The sequence below is a fragment of the Sciurus carolinensis genome, chromosome 3, assembly GCF_902686445.1.
Source record: "Sciurus carolinensis chromosome 3, mSciCar1.2, whole genome shotgun sequence".
NCBI lineage: Eukaryota > Metazoa > Chordata > Mammalia > Rodentia > Sciuridae > Sciurus > Sciurus carolinensis.
The window spans coordinates 57,828,049-57,853,094 of NC_062215.1; the positions used below are offsets into that span (position 1 = coordinate 57,828,049).

A 25,046-nucleotide genomic window follows, 5' to 3' on the forward strand; every position below is an offset into this window, starting at 1 on the left:
AAAAGACCATCTATTTTGTATAATACAAATGTAAGACTCCTCCAAAAATTTCTGATAAAGATGACAAATAAATTAAAATTATGAGAAAATGAATCATAGTTAAAGGTAATAGAGACCCAAGATCCAACCTGAGAATTTGAGAAACCCCAAAAGAAGGAACAAAGTTAAATATTAGAGTTGAAATGAATTTTTACTAAAATGGATGGGTCACACAATTGTAAATCTAAATGGCTCTATAAAATCTGCACATAATTTCTGAAGGATAAAATGATTCATACATTTACATATCCTGGTGTTTTTTTAATTTCAAAGATAAACAGTTATCAAACTCTATTAAATGCTAATTATCATGTATTGAGACCATACTGTCAGGATCCTTCCAAAAGTGTTCTACATGTCTTATATTGTTTAACCTTCATTTTTTTATCTAGAAGAAATAGGGTTTGAATCTTGATTCTACCACGAAAAAGATGTGTGAATTATGAAAAAGCTTTGAACATCAATTTCCTCATCTATAAATGGAGAAAATAAGTGATTTCTTCTTTATACAAAGTGAAGATTAAACAAGACAGAGCACTTTGGGAAGCATCAGGTCACAACACAAACAATCCAAAGGAGACTTGTGGGCTTTCTGCACCTTTCTGGGTATTCTGATATAAATATTTCCTGCCCCTATTTTTATCACCACTGTAATTGACCATGCTACCACCACTATAATTGATAAGTCCAGCTTAGCCATCAGATGCAAGCTTTTATAAGTCATGACCCTGTGGGTCTCATTCACTACTGTGATTCCTCAGTATCTAAGGTAATGCCTGGCATAAAAGAGATCTTCAAGATACATGTGATGCCCCAAGTAATGGAATGCATGAACACTGGGCATACACCACTCAACTCCTCCATTCTGCCTTCAGACTGAGGCACATGGAAGTGAAAGGAAAGATGTTTTCCTTAAGTTTGTGTGGAAAGTGTCTGGGGACGGGCTATCCACTACCTCTATGTTACAAGAAGTTTAAAACTCTGTCCTGTCTGCAATCAGGTGCAATTAATCAAAGATAGGATTCCTTAATGAAGAGCAAGAGATTAATAGACATTCTCTACTCCCACCCATACCTACTGGACAGGATCAGTATGATAGGAATGAGCTTCTCAGCCAAAGCATGGGACCCCTTTCCTGGAGTGCCCACCTTTCTGAGTGTTATCTGAGATGAGAGTAGGAAATTCAAAGACTTCACCAGTTGGTCCTCCAGCACTTGTGGCTGACTTGTTGTAGAAACACCCCTAGGCTATACCAGCCTGTGGGAATCTTCCTCCATCTTCTCTCATCCATCATCTGTTTTCTGTACCTCTTCACCCAAAAATCTGACTCCATAGACTGCTTTGAGAATCTCTTGTCTTTGGGTTGGAAAGACTTTCATGCTTACATCAACTTGCCTCCCAAACAGTGCAATTGTTAAGATTTCATTATACTTTCCTAATCATATGTTGAGATCTTGTCTTCTCTGTTTGACTTGGGCTGGTTAGAGATGAAGAACAGGCTTATTTACATATTCCTCACAGGACCTAAGATGCACTAGTGTTGCAGTAGTGAACAGGAACCCTCTCACGTCCCAACTTAGTTGTGAGCCTAACTGCACTGGCTCTATCCATCTCAGCCACTATCACAATGACCTGGTGCCTCTTTCTCAGTCCTCTAAGTCATTGGGGCTTATCACAAAAAAGTTTTCAGCATTCTGAGACTGTCTCTATATGGAGCAAAGAGTAGGATAACAAGTTTGCTTGCCTCCTTTGGTACAGTGGGACTTTCCTGCACTACAACTGCAACTAGACTACAGATGGAGGGGGGTTTCCTTTCATTAACATCAGGATCTCTGGAATAGCCTGAGTCTCAGTCCTGGGCTATGAGAGGACTTATCCATCTATTTACTTACCAGGTGGTATCAGTGAAATCTTTCAAGTGTCATTTGGAAGGCTGGAGCTTCATAATTGTCCCACACTGCACACATTCCCTCAGGAGCAATTAATTAGAAGGGTGAAGGATGAAGTCCAGTGGTATATGGTTTCCTCCAATAAAAAGTACAAATAAAAAAAAGACATGAGAGGTATGTTTCTTGCACTGAACTAAAGAGTCCATTACTCCATTAAAAAAGAAAAAAATAGCCTTTAGTCTACAACATTTGAAATTATTTTCTTCAAATGAAATCAGAAAAGTGCTCTGCTAAAAGTATTTCATTGTGTAGAATTCTTGTCGAAAAGGAATAACCACTTGAGGCAGTGAAAAATGTATGAAGTCATTTTCACTCTCATTTTAGTGGGATATTTTCCCTTACAGTCTTTATAAGAAATTCATTCTAATTATGGTTGGGTATTGAGGAGGGAACAAATAATGAGATACAAGGATTGATGAAAACTTGTAAGAGACAGAGAAGCCAAACTGAATGATTCTTATTGGCCAAGTTTGTTCAATCGAGTAACAAAAAATGACAGTAATGAATTATGATCAAAATAATAAAATAAAAATAAGTATATCATACTGACATAAACAGATAAATGAATTGATGGATGAATAAATGGATAAATAAGCAAAGTAACAAGAAAGAAAAGTTCTTCCTTGGGATAGATTTCCAATTCATAAAGTTTGAAGGCAGGATGCATTAGGAACAAAAGCATATTGGGCAAACATCACATCAATAGTTGTTGCATCATGACAAAGCAAAATTAGTGTCTGCTCGGGACACAGTCCTGAATATATCACCTGTTTTAAGTGATCAAATAAACATTCACTATTGGAACAAATCATGGGCCTTCTGAAAGAATGCACTGAGAAGGACAAAACTTCATTTCTGTGATATTCCTGGCAAATTGCACACACCTTGAACCCCAGTATTAGAAAATTGGAGGCAAAATATCTACACGGCATTAGTGAAGTGATGCCAACAAGATGGTGGACTAGGAGGTCTAAGCCCCTTCCCCCAACAAAAACAAGGATGTAACAACAACTCACTGATGAAAATAACTCCAACACCTGTTCATACTGAAGTAAATTGAGCACCCCCAGCCTCCCCACCTGAGTATGTTGAAAACCAACACAATGTACCAGAGATGATGAGAAGCGGCAGTGCTGGGTGGAGAGGAAATTCACTATCAGCCTGGGAACACTTGACCCTGGTGCTGTCACTGAACTACTTTTCTTCAGGGATTGAGTCTCTCCAACAGTGAACATCAGACTCCCTCAGTCAACAAACTTCAACGGAATCAAGGGGATTCAGGAATTACAAAATCCTCAGCACTGAATGCCAGTGCCCAGACATCCCACTCCTCATTGTGGAGTTCCTCTTCCTCCCTGTCAGTGCCCTTACCTAATCAATGCACCTGGCAGGACTGATTCTCTTTCTCTCTTTTCCTTTGCTAACAGCCAATGTCTATTTTTAATTTTCACTCTTCCTTAATTTTTTAGTTCTAACTTCTCTCTTCCTCCCTCATAATCATCACTTATGTTCTTTCCTTGCCCATCATTTGACATTGTAAACACTTTTGCAAACTTACTGTTTATATTGCTGACAATAACTGATCATATCATTCTTGTTTATTGTAACAATTAATATTGTAGGCATCATAGCAGGAACTATTAGGTTTAATGCTATATATTGTTTTCATCAGTTGTTATTATTTGTCTCCCCCTAAACATTTAGGGACACTTTAAGTTCACTGGATAGAAACTCTACTGCATTGGATCTATACTGTTAGATAGATAGAAACACAAATGACAAGAAAAAGCAAGGGAACAAATTGCCACAAACAAGCCAATAAAATCCATCAACACCTCACTGAAAGAAATGTCAGAGAATGAGCTAAGAATGTACATATTGAAACTGATCTTTGAAGTAAAGGAACAAAATCAGAGAAAATATAGAGGAAGTGAAAGATCACTTTGACAAAGAGATAGAGATTCTGGGAAAAAAAAACAAGCAGAAATTCTCATATCCCATTTGTTTACAATAAAAATGAATTTTAAAAAATGAAGGAATCAATAAACCAAATAAAATTCCAAAAGAAAGCATCACCAACAGACTAGACCACTTAGATGACAGTTTCAGGTAATGAAGACAAAATATACAACCTTGAGAATAAAGTTGACCATGGGAAAAATATATTAAGACAGTATGAACAGAACTTTCAAGAAATATGAGATAACCTGAAAAGATATTAAGTTTTATCAGAATAGACAAAGGTTCAGAGATAGAAAATGAAGAGTGCCCAAAATTTTCAATGAAATATCAGAAAATTTTGCAAACCTGAAGAAAAAAATGGGAAACCATATGTAGAAGTTTTAAAGGACGCCAAATGTGCAAAATACAACAGACCAAAACCAAGGCACATTATGAAAATGTCTAAAATACAAAATAAGGATAGAATTCTAAAAGATGCCTGAGAAAAATGACAGGTCATATTTAAAGGAAAACCAATGCAGATCTCAGTTTATCTCTCAACTCAGAATCTCAATGACTAAGCTCTGGGGTTTGGAATAATAAATACCAAGCTCTGAAATAAAGTTGATGCAGGAAAGAATACTATACCCAGGAAAATTAAACTTCAGAATTGATGATGAACTAAAAACCTTTCATCATAAACAAAATTTAAAATAATTCAGAACTAGAAAGACTGAACTACAAAACATACTAAATAAAAAATATTCTTAAAGAAATTAAAAATAAAAGTGAAAACCAGCAAAGGGAGGAACTATACTAGAAGAAAATTAGTCAAAGGAGAAATTAATTCAAATTAAAAACAAGAAATAAATCAAAATGGCAGGGAATAAAAATCATTTTTCAATAATTACATTGAATGTAAATGACCTAAACTTATCAATCACAGGATGTAGACTGGCAGAGTGCATTAAAAAAACCAGACCCAATAACATGCTGTCTCTAGGAGACTCACCTCATAGGCAAATACATCCACAGCCTAAAGGTAAAAGAATGGGAAAAAAACATATCATTTGCATCAATATCATAGACAAAGAGGAATTTCTATACACATATTGGACAAAGTGAATTTCAAGTCAAAGTCAGTCAGAAAGGAAAACGAAGGACATTTTATTATATTTTAAAGAAGTATACATCAACAAGGCACAACAATCATAAATATTTATGCCCCAATGAAATATCCATATACTTCAAACAAATCCTTCTTAATTTCAAGAATCAAATAGACAACAATGCAATAATATGGGGTGACGTTAAACACCTCTCTCACCACTGGATAGCTCTTCCAAACAAAATCTAAATAAAGAAGTTATAGAACTAAAAATACAATTGATAATTTAGATTTAATAGACATATACAGAATATTTCATACATCAATGACTCAATACACTTTCTTCTCAGCAGCACATGGATCCTTCTCTAAATTACCAGGATGTGAGGTCACAAAGCAACTCTTAGCAAATACAAAGATTAGAGATAATACTTTACATTCCATCAGATCATAAAGGAATGAAATTAGAAATTAATGATAAAATATAAAATAGAAGCTACTTTAACGCCTGGAGACTGAATTATAGGCTGTTAAATGACCAGTGGATACCTGAAGATATCAGGGATGAAATAAATAAACTGAGGGGTAAATGAGAATAGTGCTAAAACATCAAAATCTCTGACACAATGAAGGCAGTTCTAAGAGGAAACTTCATTGCATCCAGCTCATTCTTTAAAAGAATAGAAAGTTAATAAGCTAATATTAATCACAAATCTATAGAAAAAGAACGAATCAGCACCAAAAGCAGGAGAAGACAGGAAATAATTAAAACCAGAGCTGAAATAAATGAAACTAAAACAAGTAAAAATTCCAAAACTTGACAAAACAAAATGTTGGTTCTTTGAAAAAAAGAAATAAAATTGATAACCTCTTCACTAAGCTAATTCAGAAAAAGAGAAAATTCAATAAAATTTGTGATGAAAAGGAAATATCACCACAGAAACTACTGAAATGCAGGTGATTATCAAAAACTATTTTGAAAATTTATACTCTAATAAAATAGAAAATCTTGAAGATATTGACAAGTTTCTAGATATATATGACCAAAATTGAATCAGGAGGACATAGAAAATTTAAACATAAACTGTAAGCAATGAAATTGAAGATGACATCAAAAACATACTAAGAAAGAAAAACCCAAGACCAGATGGATTCTCAATCAAGGTCTACCAGATCTTCAAAGAACTAACATCAATCCTCCTCAAATTATTTCCTGATATAGAAAAGGAAGGAACCCTTCAAAACTCATTCTATAAAACTAGTATCATCCTGATACCAAAACCAAAGATATATCAAGGAAAGTAAACTTCAGAACAATATCCCTGATGAACTTAGATGTAGAAGTTTATAATAAAATACTGGCAAATTGCATACAAAAATATTAAAAATATGGTACACCACGATCAATTGGTGTTCATCGTAGGGATACAAGTTTGGTTAAACATGTGGAAATACATACACATAATTCATCACATCAGTAGAACATTCTAAGAACAAAAACTAACTCATTTGTTTCCAAGATTTATATTTTTTCATTTTTGAATAATTTTACTTGTCTGAAACATGTGACTATATTGTATATGTTGAATAACTTCATATTCTGAATATAAAACTCCTGAAATTTCAAAAAAGAATTTTTCCAGCTATGAATTAATTCAATCCTTATTACTTTATGAAAATGTTATCATTATCATTATTATTTCCATTTTAGCAGTGTGTAAGTAAGTTAAATAACAGCTTAAGTTCAGTTATATTCAGTAAATGGCAGAGTCAGTAAGCAGTCAAGCAGTCAGGGCTCATGGTCTTCACCATTACCCTCTACAGAAGATAGTGCCCCACTGCCACAGGAGGTCCTAAATCATGAAATAATGACCATATTACAGGGCTATTAAAAAGTGACATACATAAAGTGGACTAGGTAACATCTAAGTTCTTTCCATCTCTAAGAAAATGTGGAGACAAACTATCAGCATGTTATATTATTGAAAGTATAACTTGCACCCAAGCCAGATTCAGTGGAAAAGATGAAATATAATTTTTTTGTCACACTTTACAGAATAGAAGGGAAGAAATACCAGCAGCTCAACTGAACCTTAGTCATTGCAACCCCTAAGAGCTGGTTCTAAGTGTAGCTGAATAGCAGAGGAGAGGAATTAACAAAGATGTTGGAATAGGTCAGCCCATAGCTTGGACCCTGAGACACAGTCTCCAAGAAATCCTTTTACCCATTCTTCCTTCTGGGGAAGATCACTGTTGAGCACCATGTCCTCTCAGGGCCCCCCTGGAGAAGTGTCAAGGAGTCCCAACAGTTACTCTGACTTTGACCTGAATGAAGACACAAGAGAGTCATGTTTCCAGAGATTTATAACCTGGTGACTGATTCCCAACCATCTTTATGCTAAGGTCTACCAGCTTCCTTGAAGAAGAAATTCGATCTCTCATTCTCAGGCTCCAGCCTGCACAGTTCCTTCCATCCCTTCTATTCCTTAGATCAACTAAGAGTGCCTCTTTCCAAACCATCCTGGACCTATCTTCTCCACCTCACTCACAGAGGACCAGGCATGTTGAACTGCAAAATGAATGTTAGCAGATGCTGGACAAGTTGTCTGTAAACTTCCCATTTGGAAGAGCAGTGCAGGTCACCTGGCCAGGACACTTCTTGACAGCATCTGAGCTGACATCGCAGGTGAGGGTTTTGGATATTATAGATGATTTATAGCACCAATATCAAGCAATAGAGCACCAGCATCTACACCACATGTGTTCTTTTCTTTGACCCTCACACGGACCCCATGAGATAAGTTAAATAATTATGCCATTTTATCAGATGTCATTAATCAGGTAAAATAAATGGCAAAAAGTCATGCTGAGAAGTCATGGTTAAAACAGGCCATAAATCTCAGCTTGAATCCAGATCCTAAAGTTCCCATGATGCCATACACAAAAGAGATGGTGTCCTCCAAACTGACCTCACTTCTCCCACGTCTCCTGTTCATGAACACAGGATCAGGGAGAAGTAGTTAAGACAGGCTATCTCAGTCTTAGGTCCTATTTGTTTCCTGAAGTCATACTGTGTGTGCATACATGCTAACATACTGCATGGTCTCTTTGAGGAGACACCATCCACTCCCATGTAACCTGGGAATGGGCCCTTCAAAATGTTGTGGTGTCTCCTTGTCAAAGCACTGATGAGATTCTAAAGCACTTGAAGGATGCCTCCTCAGACATTTCTGTAGCCCCGCAAAGACAAGGGGAAGCACTTGGCATTGTCTGTCCCCAAATAATTGTCCTCAGCACTTGTGTGATTGACTTCCTGGGGCACAAACATGTCTGCTTTAGTTCCCCCATTCTGGTGTCTCTCTTTCTTACATTCTTAGCAGCCCACCCCCTTTTTATTTCTTTTCACTATGAGGTTGTCCTTACACTGGATTGTCAGTCAAAATGTTTCCAACTTCGTTGGTCATTTAATGTATATACTCAAACAGATATGTTTATACTGAATAAAATGAAAATGGTTAGTGGAATCCAAAACCATCCTCCTAATACTTAGTACCTAATAAATAAAGCACAATGTCCTTCTATTAGATGAAAATCCTTCACAAAACAAAATCACAACTTGTCTTCCAGGAGGATTTCTTCTCATTCCCTGTCCTGTCCTGATCCTTCTGCTCCTGATAAAGATACATAACACATTTTATTCCCCTGGGGCCATCCTCTATTATCTTAATATTTGGTACTCAGAGTTATCTCCATGATAAAGAGTTTGGAATTCATTGGAATTCATCTATGAATTGATGTGTAGAGATGATTAATTTTAAAGAAATGGACACAATCATATCTGCATATTTAATTTTTCATTTCAACAGATAGCCATCTCTATAATGAATATTTGTTCAGAAAGGAATAACAGAGATAAAAAATGTTAGAAAGATTTATAGGACTGAAGACAGTTCATTAAATTACTGAAGAGACTAAAATATATATGCCATTTAATGTCAAAAAACTGGTATTAAGGTAGATTCTGAAAATACTGCTATATTTTTGTCCTCATGTAGCTTGATGTATGGCCCCTGGATATCTCTCCCACTGTAGCTCCCAACCCCTTTGGTTCTCAGCTTACTCAAAGGAAAACTTCTCTCTATCCCCTGCCTTCAGTGAAACTTGAACTTAAACCAGGTATGTTAATCCATGCCCACATTCCCAGTAATTGGAGACTGAGGCAGGAAATTGAAAGTTTCATTTTGAACTTGGCAATTGAATGAGAGCCTATCTCAAATTTTTAAAACATTAAAAGGACTGGGAATGTAGCTTAGTGGTAGATTATCCCTTGGTTCAGTCTCCCATACTGGAAAAAAATGGACTTGATCCACTAGCACCATGGCCATACTCTGAATCAAATTATCACTGCATATATAAAATCTCTATTGGAAATTGAGAGTATTAATTATAATATTGCTAAAATACCAGAGTAGCACAGAAAAAAATAACAAAAACTTTTGTAGAATAAATGCATTTCATGTTTACTCCAATTTTTTAAAATAAATATGACAGGTACGCTTGAAATGTTCTTGTCCCCATCCAAAATATTTCTGATTTCCACTCCAGAGGTAAACATCCTTCTTTTTTTGGTGGTATATTTCCATTTAGGACTTACAATTTTGCTATATACCAGGTATATTTCTTTAGGTTAAACTCTACTTGTATTTTCTTAAGTGCCATTCATCTTCCAACAACTTGTTGTTTGTCACCACATTATTTGTGTCTGACTTGTCTATGCTAATTCATTTTTAAAATAGTTGAAAGAATTCATTAGGAAGAAAGTAGCAAAATATCCTTATTCATTCTTCATTGAGTTTGCCTTTTTTCAGCTTTTCTATGTGACAATGCACATCCCTTACATGTCTTCGTTTTTATTTTTTATTTATTTTTATTGTAAACAAATGGGATACAAGTTGTTTCTGTTTGTACATGGAGTAACAGCATACCATTTGCATATTCATACATTTACATGGAGTAATGATGTTTGATTCATTGCATTATTTCTTCCTTCCCGCCCACCCCTCCGACCTCTCTTTTCCCTCTACACGGTCCCTCCTTCCTACATTCTTGCCTCCCTCCCACCACCCGTCACGTGTCATCATCCACCTATCAGTGAGATCATTGGTCTTTTCCAATTTTGAGATTGACTTATCTCACTTAACATGATATTCTCCAATTTCATCCATTTGCCTGCAAATGCCATAATTTTATTATTCTTTATAGCTGAGTAATATTCCATTGTATATATATACCACAGTTTCTTTATCCATTCATCAATTGAAGGACATCTAGGTTGGTTCCACAGTCTGGCTATTGTGAATTGAGCAGTTATGAACATTGATGTGGCTGTATCTCTGTAGTATGCTGATTTTAAGTCCTTTGGGTATAGGCCAAGGAGTGGGATAGCTGGGTCAAATGGTAGGTCCATTCCAAGATTTCTAAGGAATCTCCACACTGCTTTCCAGAGTGGCTGCACTAATTTGCAACCCTACCAGCAATGTATGAGTGTACCATTTTCCCCACAACCTCTCCGACACCTGTTGTTGCTTGTATTCTTGATAATCACCATTCTAATTGGGGTGAGATGGAATCTTAGGGTAGTTTTGATTTGCATTTCTCTTATTACTAAAGATGGTGAACATTTTTTCGTTTGTTTGTTGATTGCTTGTAGATCTTCTTCTGTGAAGTGTCTGTTCATATCCTTAGCCCATTTGTTGATTGGGTTGTTTGTGTTCTTGGTGTAGAGTTTTTTGAGTTCTTTATATATTCTGGAAATTAGAGCTCTATCTGAAGTATGATTGGCAAAGATATTCTCCCACTCTGTAGGCTCCCTCTTCGCCTTGCTGATAGTTTCCTTTGCTGAGAGAAAGCTTTTTAGTTTGAATCTATCCCAGTTATTGATTCTTGCTTTTATTTCTTGTACTATGGGAGTCCTGTTAAGGAAGTCTGATCCTAAGCCAACAAGTTGAAGATTTGGACCTACTTTTTCTTCTATAAGATGGAGGGTCTCTGGTCTGATTCCGAGGTCCTTGATCCATTGTGAGTTGATTTTTGTGCAGGGTGAGAGATAGGGACTTAGTTTCATTCTGTTGCATATGGATTTCCAGTTTTCCCAGCACCAGTTGTTGAAGAGGCTATCTTTTCTCCATTGCATATTTTTGGCACCTTTGTCTAGTATGAGAAAATTGTATTTATTTGGGTTTGTGTCCATGTCCTCTATTCTGTACCATTTATCTACCTGTCTATTTTGGTGCCAATACCATGCTGTTTTTGTTACTATTGCTTTGTAGTATAGTTGAAGATCTGGTATTGCGATACCCCCTGTTTCATTCTTCCTGCTAAGGATTGCTTTAACTATTCTGGGTTTCTTATTCTTCCAGATGAATTGCATGATTGCTTGCTCTATTTCTGTAAGGTACGTCATTGTGATTTTAATTGGAATTGCCTTGAATCTGTATAGCACTTTTGGTAGTATGACCATTTGGACAATATTAATTCTGCCTATCCAAGAACTTGAGAGATCTTTCCATCTTCTAAGGTCTTCCTTAATTTCTTTCTTCAATGTTTTGTAGTTTTCATTGTAGAGATCTTTCACCTCTTTGGTTATATTGATTCCCAAGTATTTTATTTTTTTTTTGAGGCTATTGCAAATGGGGTTGTTTTCCTCATTTCCCTTTCAGCTGTTTCATCTCTTGCGTATAAAAATACTTTAGATTTACGCGTGTTGATTTTATAACCTGCTATTTTGTTGAATTCATTGATGAGATCTAGAAGTTTTCTGGAGGAGGTTTTTGGATCCTCTAAATATAGAATCATGTCATCCACAAATAGTGACAGCTTAAGTTCCTCTTTTCCTATTTGTATCTCTTTAATTTCTTTGGTCTGCCTAATTGCTCTGGGTTAGAGTTTCGAAGACAATGTTGAATAGATGTGGTGAAAGAGGACATCCCTGTCTTGTTCCCGTTTCTAAAGGGAATGGTTCCAGTTTTTCTCCATTAAGAATGATGTTGACCATGGGATTAGCATAAATAGCCTTTACAATGTTCAGGTATGTTCCTACTATCCCTATTTTTTCTAATGTTTTGGGCATGAAGGGGTATTGTATTTTGTCGAACGCTTTTTCTGTGTCAATTGAAATAACCATATGATTCTTATCCTTAAGTCTATTGACATGATGGATTACATTTATTGATTTATGAATGTTGAACCATCCTTGCATACCAGGGATGAACCCCACTTGATCGTGGTGCATAATTTTCTTAATATGTTTTTGGATACGGTTTGCCAATATTTTGTTAAGGATCTTTGCATCTATAATCATTAAGAATATTGGTCTAAAATTTTCTTTCCTTGATGTGTGTTTGCCTGGTTTGGGTATAGGGTGATATTAGTTTCATAGAATGAGTTTGGTAGGGTACCGTCCTTTTCTATTTCCTGGAATACTTTGAGAAGTATTGGAATGAGTTCTTCTTTGAAGGTGTTGTAGAACTCTGCTGAGAATCCGTCTGGTCCTGGGCTTTTCTTGGATGGTAGATTTTTAATGACTTCTATTTCATTCCTTGATATTGATCTGTTTAAATTGTGTTACCTTCTGGTTCAGTTTGGGTGGAGCACATGTCTCTAGAAATTTGTCAATGTCTTCAGCAGATTCTATTTTGTTGGAATACAGATTTTCAAAATAGCTTCTCATCATGTTCTGTAGTTCAGTGGTGTCTGTCATGATATTTCCTTTTCATCATTTATTTTAGTAATTTGAGTCTTCTCTCTCCTTCTCTTTGTTAGTGTGGCTAAGGGTTTGTCTATTTTGTTTACTTTCTCAAAGAACCAACTTTTTGTTTTGTCAATTTTTTGAATAGTTTCTTTTGTTTCAATTTCATTGATTTCAGCTCTGATTTTAATTATTTCCTGTCTTCTACACTTTTGCTGTTGTTCTGTTCTTCTTTTTCTAGGACTTTGAGCTGTAATGTTAGGTCATTTAGTTTTTGACTTTTCATTCTTTTCTGGAATGCACTCCATTCAATGAATTTTCCTCTTAGTACTGCTTTCATAGTGTCCCAGAGATTTTGATATATTGTATCATCATTCTCATTGACCTCTAAGAATTTTTTTATCTCCTCCCTGATGTTTTTTGTTTTCCAGGTTTCATTCAATAGCATATTATTTATTCTCCAGGTGTTGGAGTAATTTCTGATTTTTATTTTGTCATTGATTTCTACTCTCAGTCCATTATTATCTGATAGAACACAAGGCAGTATCTCTATTTTTTTGCATTTCCTAAGGGCTGCTTTGTGGCATAACATATGCTCTATTTTCAAGAAGGTTCCATGTGCTGGTAAGAAGAAAGTGAATCTGCTCATCGATGGATGGAATATTCTATATATGTCTATTAAGTCTAGGTTATTGATTGTGTTATTGAGTTCTATGGTTTCTTTGGTTGGATTTTGTTTAGAAGATCCATCTAGTGGTGATAGCGGTGTGTTAAAGTCATCCAGAATTATTGTGTTGTGGTCTATGTGATTCCTGAAATTGAGAAGGATTTGTTTGATGTGCAGGGATGCACCATTGTTTGGGGCATAAATATTTACTATCATTATGTCTTCCTGATTTATGCTTCCCTTAAGCAGTATGAAATGTCCTTCTTTATCCCTTCTGACTAACTTTAGCTTGAAGTCCACTTTATCTGATATAAGGATGGAAACCCCCACTTTGTTACTGAGTCCATGTGCATGGTACTTTTTTCCCCATCCTTTCACATTTAGTCTGTGGATGTCTTTTTCTATGAGATGAGTCTCTTGCAGGCAGCATATTGTTGGGTCTTTCTTTTTAATCCATCCTGCCAGTCTATGTCTTTTGATTGATGAGCTTAGGCCATTAATGTTCAGGGTTGTTATTGAGTTATGATTTGTATTCCCAGTCATTGGGCTTATTTTTGGTTTTTAAGATGGCTTGGTTTCTCCTTTGAGTGGTTTTTCTCTAAGGTAGTTCCTCCCTTTGCTGATCTACATTGTTGTTTTTCATTTCCTCCTCATGGAATATTTTGTTGAGAACATTCTGTAGTGCAGGCTTTCTATTTGTAAATTCTTTTAACTTTTGTTTATCGTGGAAGGATTTTATTTCATCTTCAAATTGAAGGTTAGTTTTGCTGGGTATAGGATTCTTGGTTGGCAACCATGTTTTTTCAGAGCTTGAAATATGTTGTTCCAGGCCCTTCTAGCTTTTAGAGTCTGGGTTGAGAAGTTGGCTGCTATCCATATTGGTCTCCCCCTATATGTAATCTGATGCTTTTCTCTCATGGCCTTCAAAATCCTATCTTTATTTGAATGTTAGGCATTTTCATTATAATGTGCCTTGGTGTGGATCTGTTGTGAATCTGTATTTGGTGTTCTGTAAGCCTCTTGTATTTGATTTTCCATTTCATTCTTCAGGTTTGGGAAATTTTCTAATATTATTTCATTGAATAGGTTGTTTATTCCTTTGGTTCGTATCTCTGTGCCTTCCTCAATCCCAATAATTCTTAAATTTGGTCTTTTCATGATGTCCCATAGTTCTGAAGATTCTGTTCATGATTTCTTACCATCTTCTCTGTTTGAGCAACTTTATTTTCAAGATTAAATATTTTGTCTTCATTGTGTGAGGTTCTGTCTTCCAAGTGGTCTCGTTTGTTGGTGATGCTTTCCATTGAGTTTTTTATTTGGTTTATTGTCTCCTTCATTTCAAGTATTTCTGTTTGGTTTTTTTTTAGAACCTCTATCTCTTTGTTGAAATGATCTTTTGCTTCCTGTAAGTGCTCTTTCAGCTTATTGGTATTATCATTCATTGCCTGCATTTGCTCTCTTATCTCATCCTTTGCTTCGCGAATCATCTTAATCATGTATAATTGAAGTCCTTTTCTGACATTTCTTCTAACATACTGTCATTGGATTCTATTAATATAGAATCTAGGTTGGTTTGGATCATTTTATTCCCTTGTTTTTTCATGTTGTTCACGTATCTTCCCCTCTAGCAGTGCAGATCTGGGGTATTGCAGATTTCCCCCTATAGGCTTATAGTGGCCCTATAGGTTTCCAAAACCCTTTCTTTAAGGGGAGATCAATATCAGGAGTGCCAAAATCAGACACTATGCAATCGCAGACCAAATAGCGCCTATGGGGACAATAACAAAATGGTCATAGTAAACAAAATGAGTTCAAATATTATCTTCCATAAAACAAACATGTTTGCAATAAGGTCTGCAGTTTCTAATGGAGGACAAAGAGGATGCAGAGGGATGTAGGACGTGGCTGTTAGTGGGATAAGAAAAAAATATACAGAAGTTCTAGAAAATAGAAAGGGTGAGAGTGTATTCAAAAGAAATCGAATGTTAGCATGCAAAAAAGGGAGAAAGAGACTGTGAGGTAACAGGTAAACAAAAGGAAAAGAGAGTAAGAAAAGTAAAGAAATAAAAACTTAAATTTTTTCAATAAGAAAAAAGAAAATCTATAGTGTAACAGTCATATATTAATGAAATCTTCCAGTGTTCAGTAGCCTGATGCGTGAGAGGTACCTGACAATGAGCTTTGAACCTCCAGCAAGCGTCTCAAGATGGGTTTTGCCCCACCTAAAGATTGGAGCTACGGCTTCCAGGATTATACAAGATGGCCACTCTCCTTTGAAATGTGTTGGCAAATGGGGAGCTGCAGCTCAGGGGTGGACGTGGTCAGCTGGAGGTCCTGGAGGCGGGATGCGGTTGGTCTGGCAGGAGTCCTGGAGATCTGATGTGTTTTTTGTGGTTGTAGAATCCTGGAGGCCAGGTGCAATCAGTCGGTCTGGGGTCCCAGTGATAGGGCACAGTCAGTTGTTCTGGGGGTCCTGGTGGCAGAGAGCAGTCAGTCAATATGAGGGCCCCAGAGGTAGGGAGTGATTGGTGGGACTGAGGGATCCTGGAGACCGGGCTCAGTCAGTCCAGTCAGGGGTCCTACGGGGCCTGGCTGTTGTCTCAAAATGGCGCAGCCATGTGTAATCAAACCTGCAGTTACTAGTTAGCATTTGTATTCAGTAGCAGCTCTTCAGGACTTTGTACCAGACATCTTTGACAAAGAGTGAGTGTAGTATGTGCCCTTGCATGTCTTCTTGAGGACATGTGCTAGTGTTTCTCTGGGGCTAGTTAGGAAGAGGAATTGCTGGGTGGAAGGTATATGGATTTCAGCTTTCCTACATATGTGCTAATTTTTTGCCAATTCCTTCTTCCTTATAATGCTTCCATAAATTGTTTTAGATTGGAACAATTTGATAAATTTTATGTTTAAAAGGGACCTGTGGTACTTGGATTGCAATTTCATTGAATTCAGAGATTAAGTGGAAAAGAATTGATAGTTCTATAGTGATTCTTTTCTTGAACATTCTCTATTTCCCCAACTCTTCTTTTTTTGTCTTTCATTAAAGTTTATTGATTATTTTATGCTATACAGAAGATTGCACAGTTTAGAATTTATGTAGAATGGACTCTGAGAATGGTTTTAGATTAGTAAAAGAAACTGGGGTGTTTATATGATAAAACTGCTATCAGCATGGAGGTGGATTTCCCAGGTTTGCCTGGGATGTAGCAGTGGATGTCATAGTTTTGTTAAACAATGTCATGCCCAAATGTTGCCAATTTTTTCTGTCAATGGGACAAGTGTGTGGGCCTGGGGGACCCTCAGAATCTGGTCTCCCTGGATCCCTGTTTCTGTCTCTGCACCAGCAGGTTTCAGAGCCCAGTGCAGTAAATATAATAATACAAAGCTCTCCAAGTAGTGAAACAACAGAGCATTAATAGCAATTTAATTTAAAGAAAATGTCAAATATTTGCTTCAGTTTAAATGCGTAAAATACTATTTCATTAAATTGCATTTTCATTTATGTCAGGGAACTATCATGCTAAAGCTATTTTTTACTATTTTAGGAATTATAAAATACATTTATAGAATGAAACATCATCATTGTAAAGATAAAAATATTATTGATATTGGAAAACTGTATTGGAACACTTTAATTAGGACTATTTCTATATGCCTCAAATTTTTCTACAATTTTAAATGAATCTTTTTGAATTTATATTTTCTAATTTACTTAAATCAATTTTTACGTAAAGATTCATGACTAACAAAATTGCCAAAATATCTTTGTTCATTCAGAGATTTCATGCATTTATTTGTAGATGATCACATTCTCATAAATAATATATTTTGTTTACAATAGTTACTTAGCAAATTATTTCTAGTGCTCTTTCCACAAATAGTCTAATACTTCAAGCATTTTATGCAGAATAATACATTTTATTCTTGTGTAGCTCTGTTACCACATCTCTACCAAATGGCAGAATACCCCAATACCTAGTCCTGAGGGCCTACCTAATTCCTGATCACAAACCCCAAGGGATCACTATGGCATCAATCATGGATTATATTTTTGTTCTGAGTTTTCATTTTGCCACTCAACCTGGTATGCCCACCTCTTTCTTTTAAGTTTGACTATTCTTGATGGGGGGTTTATGTTTACATTTTTCTAAACTTTATTTTTTAACATTAAAAAATTTTTTTATTTAGCTTTTAATTTTTTGCAGACTGCATTTTGATTCATTGTGCACAAATGGGGTATATCATTTCATTTCTATGGTTGTACACAATGTAGATTCATACCATTCATGTAATCATACATGTACATAGGGTAATGATGTCTGTCTCATGTGTTTTAATAAGAATGAGACTTATCAACATCAGCTTAGTGTGCCATGGTTGAATAGAGTTGAACCTCTGGAATCTTAACTTTCTATATCATTTGAAATAAGCATAGTCTTTGAGTCGCCAGGTTTAGAGAATCCTTTGAAATCTGAGATATATAAATTCTAGATGAAGATGAGAAAAGACATCTTAAACGACAAACTCAAACTGCTTTAGATGTAGAGATGAGAAAGCACAGCCTAAAGAAACATGACAGAGATAAGTAGACCTACATCCTCATACCAAACATACAATTCACATATGACTATAGGAAATACTGAGAATTGGTGAATGAATTAATTGAAGATTTAATTAGTTTTAAAGTGTAAAACTACAGAAATATTGGTGAATTACTTATAAAAACTCAGATTATTGCAACTAATTGATCATAAAATATAAAATGACTGTAAGATTACATCTCTCCTAAGTAACAGTCCAGGAGTGTATTCTTCATGGTGGATGTCTCTCCTGGATGTGGAGAACTAAGATACAGGTTCATCATGCCCTCGCCTTGTGACTCCATCATCCCATTCAGTTTCTTCCACATTTGAATGCATTTGGCACAAGAGAGAGCAGAGGAAGCCCAGCCCTGGATCACATAAGTGAATTGACTAGAACTCACTCATATGACAAAATCTCAACACAAGGGAGCCTGGTAATTGTAGTCTAGTTGAATGTCCAAGAAGAAAAGACTAGCATGGATTTGACAAGCAGTTAATAGTCTATCACACTTAGTTTGTCTTTGACACAAGATGGAACAGAAAGGAACATGCAGTGGAGCAGTGAAGGGAGAACTAACAGTATTTCAGAAGAGCATGGAGGTGTGAGCAAAAGAACTGAGACATGAGGTATAAAGGCAGACTTAAATAAACATTATATTAAAAAAAGAATCAAAATAACAAAGGCATTAATGACAGCTAAATTGGGATATTGTTCCTGTGAGCATCCTACACTTAGGAAATGCAATAAACCAGGATTTCACACAAGAAATATTGAGGGAAAGCTTATTGGTGTATTCAATGAACTCTCCACCATTATCAATGTGGAGAAATTAAAAATAAACAATGTATGATACTCTGCTCCCATGAATCTTACAGTCTTCTTAGGCTAGATATACACTAATTGGGGATGACCAGACATGTTGCCCAAATGACTGGATGTGGAAATATGAGAAGAGATCAGGCCTGACAAAATAGACCGGAGACTTTATGGAACAGCAGTTGTAGGTTGCATGAATCACAACATGAAATTACTAAAAACAGAAATAATACTGAAGAGAAAAGCAGGTAATTGTATATATTTGAGGGGTTGTCAAATATAAAACCTCTTAAAGGAGGTATTAAAAGTCTACTTTCAAAATGGGACATGGGGGGGATTTACTAGATTGATTTTGTTGGAACCTAAACACAGGGACCCTTATTATTTACAGTTTCCTCATGCCAGTGTACACACCCATTATCTTATTGGCTCTGGGAACATTCTTTGGCCAATGGAACAATACCACACTCCCAGATAAATCCTTCCACTAACAAATCCTTTGCCCTGTAGAATATAGTCAAAAACTCCACAATGTTCTCTGTTTCTTACATATGTAATAAAATTACGGTGCAATGCAGGCTTTTTCATTAAATTATGTGGTCTTTGACAGCAGGGACTATGCCTTACACTCTGAATAAATGAATGAATAAGCAGTACTTGTCATGTATTTTTTATTTTTCCCTAAGGTGTAATAAAGATGCTACACCATGGAATATGAGATTTAATTATGAAATGATTTAGTCCTGGGTGTTTATGGTGTGGTAATAGGGGAGGTCGAGCACTTCTGATTCACACATTACTCACTTTTCATACACAAATGCCTGGGTGAATGTCAGTTAGTTCCAGAGACCAACAGGAATATTTTCACAGAGTTTGAGTATGTCTGATTTCTGTTAAGGGAGGTGTAGGGAAAGCTGATCACTTGGGTCAGAAGTGTTGCATAGGGAAGATCATAATGCAGAGTAATGGCACTAATAATTCTGAACTCTTCTCACCTTTCAGTTGAAGGAGCCATGGGGGGGGGGGACAGTCTTCTACCAGGGAGTTCATCCTCTTGGGAGTCACAGGTCAGCAGGAGCAGGAGGATTTCTTCTTTGTCCTTTTCCTATTCATTTACCCCATAACATTGGTAGGAAACTTACTCATCATCCTCACCATTCTCTCTGACAGTCACCTCCACAATCCCATGTATTTACTCCTTTCCAACTTCTCCTTTGTCAATATCTTCTTCTCCTCCATAACCATCCTAAGATGCTAGTCAAGCATCCCCTGAGCAGCGAAGCCATCATTTGGAGGATGCCAGATAAAGAGGTATTTCATGATGGCCTTGGGTAACACAGACAGCTACATGCTGGCAGCAATGGCATATGATCGAGCTGTGACCATCAGCGGACCTCTTCATCATACAACCATCATGAGCCTGTGATCTTGCATCCTGCTCGTGGTTGCATCCTGAGTGATTGGAAACACCAATGACCTTGCTCATACTCTTCTCTCAGATAGTCTGTCCTGTAGCAGCAAGGAAGTGGCCAACTTCTACTCTGAAATTTCCCATTTGATCAAGCTGTTCTGTTCTGACATTCACTTGAACATGAAGATGATGTACCTAGGGTTGGTGTTTTCTCTGTGCCATTACTGTATCATTGTCTCCTACATTCATGTCTTTTCCATGGTCCTCTACATTCCATCCAAATAAGGGTGTAGGCAAAGCCTTCTTTGCCTTCGGGTCTCACCTCAGTTGTTTCTTTGTACTATGGGACAGTCATGGGCAAGTATTTCTGACTTCTGTACCATTACGGCCTAAAAGATGCTGTGATTGCTATAATGTACATGATAGAGACCCCAATGTTAAATCCTTTCACCTACAATCTGAGAAACTAAGACATGAGTCTTCGTTGAAGAAACTCTTTCACAGTAGACATTCTTCATAACCAATGTGAGATCACATACTGCATACTATGCTCACCACTGGGAGGAACTTGGAATTCCAGCTCCAATGTCATCTCCTACAAGAAGCTGTCTCTGAGCTTTACAGCCCAAAAGTTCTAGTCTCCAAAATCTTGACATTTAAAAAAACAATTTATGTATATTTTCTTTTTTTTTCTTAATTTATTTTTATTGTAAAAAATGGGATACATGTTGTTTCTCTGTTTGTACATGGAGTAAATGCATACCATTTGTGTAATCATACATTTACATAGGGTAATGCTGTTTGATTCATTCTGTTATTTTTCCCTCCCCCCTCCCCCTCCCACTCCTCTTTTCCCACTATACAGTCCCTCCTTCCTCCATTCTTTCCCCTCCCACCCCCAATAAGTGTCGTCATCCACTTATCAGTGAGATCATTCGTCCTTTGATTTTTTGAGATTGGCTTATCCCACTTAGCATGATATTCTCCAATTTCATCCATTTGCCTGCAAATGCCATAGTTTTATCATTCTTTATGGTGGAGTAATATTCCATTGTATATATATGCCAAAGTTTCTTTATCCATTCATCAATTGAAGGACATCTAGGTTGGTTCCACAGCCTGGCTATTGTGAACTGAGCAGCTATGAACATTGATGTGGTTGTATCTCTGTAATATGCTGATTTTAGATCCTTTGGGTATAGGCCAAGGAGTGGGATAGCTGGGTCAAATGGTGGTTCCATTCCAAGTTTTCTAAGGAATCTCCACACTGCTTTCCAGAGTGTCTGCACTAATTTGCAGCCCCACCAGCAATGTATGAGTGTATCTTTTTCCCCCCATCCTCGCCAACACCAATTGTTGCTTGTGTTCTTGATAATTGCCATTCTAATTGGGGTGAGATGGAATCTTAGGGTAGTTTTGATTTGCATTTCTCTTATTACTAGAGATGTTGAACATTTCTTCATATATCTATTGATTGCTTGTAGATCTTCTTCTGTGAAGTGTCTATTCATTTCTTTAGCCCATTTGTTGATTGGATTATTTGTATTCTTGGTGTAGAGTTGGATTATTTGTATTCTTTCTGTAGAGTTTTTTGAGTTCTTTATATTTTCTGGAAATTAGTGCTCTATCTGAAGTATGATTGGCAAAGATATTCTCCCACTCTGTAGGCTCTCTCTTCACATTGCTGATAGTTTCCTTTGCTGAGAGAAAGCTTTTTAGTTTGAATCTATCCCAGTTATTGATTCTTGCTTTTATTTCTTGTGCTATAGGAGTCCTATTAAGGAAGTCTGATTCTACCCTGACATGCTGAAGATTTGGACCTATTTTTTCTTCTATAAGATGAAGGGTCTCTGGTCTGATTCCAAGGTCCTTGATCCATTTTGAGTTGAGTTTTGTGCAGGGTGAGAGATAGGGGTTTAGTTTCATTCTGTTGCATATGGATTTCCAGTTTTCCCAGCACCATTTGTTGAAGAGGTTACATTTTCTCCATTGCGTATTTTTGACACCTTTGTCTAGTATGAGAAAACTGTATTTATTTGGGTTTGTGTCTGTGTCCTCTATTCTGTACCATTGTTCTACCTTCTATTTTGGTACCAATACCATGCCTTTTTTGTTACTATTGCTTTGTAGTAGAGTTGAAGATCTGGTACTGCGATACCCCCTGATTCACTCTTCCTGCTAAGGATTGCTTTAGCTATTCTGGGTTTCTTATTCTTCTGGATGAATTTCCTGATTTCTTACTCTATTTCTGTAAGGTACATCATTGTGGTTTTAATCGGAATTGCATTGAATCTGTATAGCACTTTTGGTAGTATGGCCATTTTGACAATATTAATTCTGCCTATCCAAGAACATGGGAGATCTTTCCATCTTCTAAGGTTTTCTTTAATTTCTTTCTTTAGTGTTCTGTAGTTCTCATTGTAGAGGTCTTTCACCTCTTTTGTGAGATTGATTCCCAAGTATTTTTTTGAGGCTATTGTGAATGGGGTAGATTTCCTAATTTCTCTTTCAGTGGATTCATCACTTATGTATAAAAATGCATTAGATTTATGAGCATTGATCTTATATCCTGCTACTTTACTGAATTCACTTATGAGTTCTAAATTTTTCTGGCGGAATTTCCCGGTTCCTCTAAATATATAATCATGTCATAAGAAAATAGAGAGAGTATGAGTTCTTCTTTTCCTATTAGTATCCCTATAATTTCCTTGGTATGTGTAATTGCTCTGGCTAGAGTTTTAAGGACAATGTTGAATAGAAGTTGTGAAAGAGGGCATCCCTGCCTTGCTCCAGTTTTTAGGGGGAATGCTTTCAGTTTTTCCACATTTAGAATGATATTGGCCATGGGCTTAACATACATGACCTTTACAATGTTAAGGAATGTTCCCACTATCCCTATTTTTTTCTAGTGTTTTCAGCATGAAGGGATGCTGTATTTTATCAAATGCTTTTTCTGCATCATGTGATTCTTGACTTTAAGTCTGTTGATATGTTGAATTACATTTATTGACATCTGAATGTTGAACAAATCTTGCATCCCTGGGATAAAACCCACTTGATCATGGTGCACTATCTTTTGAATATATTTTGTATGCGATTTGCTAAGATTTTGTTGAGAATTTTTGCATCAATGTTCATTAAGGATATTGGTCTGCATTTTCTTTCCTCGATGTGTCTCTGTCTGGTTTAGGTATTAGGGTGATGTTGGCTTCATAGAATGAGTTTGGGAGGGTTCCCTCCTCTTCTATTTCATGAAATACTTTGAGAAGTATTCAAACGAGCTCTTCTTTAAAGGTTTTGTAGAACTCGGCTGAGAACCCATGTGGTCTGAGACTTTTCTTCGTTTGTAGGCTTTTGATGACTTCTTCTATTTCATTAGTTGAAATTGATCTATTTAAGTTGTGTATGTCCTCCTGGTTCAGTTTAGGTAATTCATATGTCTCTAGAAACCTATTGATATCTTGAAGATTTTCTGTTTCATTGGAGTATAGATTTCCAAAATAGCTTCTAATTATGTTTTGTATTTCACTCGTGTCAGTAGTGATATTTCCTTGTTAATTCCAAATTTTAGTAATTTGGGTTTTTTCTTTCCTTCTCTTTGTTATTGTCTAAGTGTTTATCAATTTTATTTATTTTTTCAATGAACCAACTCTTTATTTTGTTTATTATTTCTATTGCTTCTTTTGTTTCAATTTCGTTGATTTCGGCTCTGATTTTTAACGATTTCCTGTCTTCTACTACTTTTGGTGTTGCTCAGTTTTTTTCTAGGGCTTTGAGGTGTAGTGTTCAGTCATTTGTTTGTTGACTTTTTCTTCTTTTATTGAATGTGCTCCATGAAATAAATATTCCTCTAAGTACTGTTTTCAGAGTGTCCCAAGGATTTTGATATGATGTGTCTTTGTTCTCATTTACTTCTAAAAATTTTTTAATTTCCCTCCTGATGTCTTCTGTTATCCATTCATCATATAATAGCATATTATTTAATCTCTAGGTGTTGGAGCAGTTTCTGTTTTTTATTCTGTCTTTTATTTCTAATTTCAATCCATTATGATCTGATAGAATACAAGGTAGTATCTCTATCTTCTTGTATTTGCTAACAGTAGCTTTATGGCATAAAATGTGGTCTATTTTAGAGAAGGACCCATGTGCTGCTGAGAAGAAAGTGTATTTGCTTGTCGTTGGATGGTATATTCTATATATGTCTGTTAAGTCTAAATTATTGATTGTGTTATGAGATCTATGGTTTCTTTAATCAACTTTTGTTTTGAAGATCTGTCCAGTGGTGAGAGAGGTGTGTTAAAATCACTACTATTATTGTGTTGTGATCTATTTGAAATATGGAATTGAGAAGGATTTGTTTTATGTACATAGATGAGCCAATGTTTGGGGTATAGATATTTATGATTGTTATGTCTTGCTGATTTATGCTTCCCTTAAGCAGTACGAAATGTCCTTCTTTGTCCCTTCTGACTAACTTTGGCTTTAATTCCACATTATCTGAAATGAGGATGGATACTCCAGCTTTTTTGCTGAGTCCATATGCAAGGTATGTTTTTCCCCATCCTTTCACCTTTAGTCTGTGGGTATCTCTTTCTATGAGATGAGTCTGTTGCAGGCAGCACATTGTTGGATTCTTCTTTTTAATCCAATCTGCCAGTCTGTTTGGATTGATGAGTTCAGGCCATTAACATTCAGGGTTATTATTGTGATATGATTTGTATTCCCAGTCATTTCACTGATTTTTGTTTTTTGACATGACTTGGTTTTTCCTTTATTTGGCTATT

At 36.2% G+C, this 25,046-nt stretch overlaps 1 pseudogene; it reads left to right on the top strand.

The window, feature by feature from the left end:
* LOC124979382 (olfactory receptor 1A1-like) overlaps positions 1–20,782 on the top strand; it is a 35,192-nt pseudogene extending 14,410 nt beyond the window's left edge.
* Positions 20,783–25,046: the final 4,264 nt, after the last annotated feature.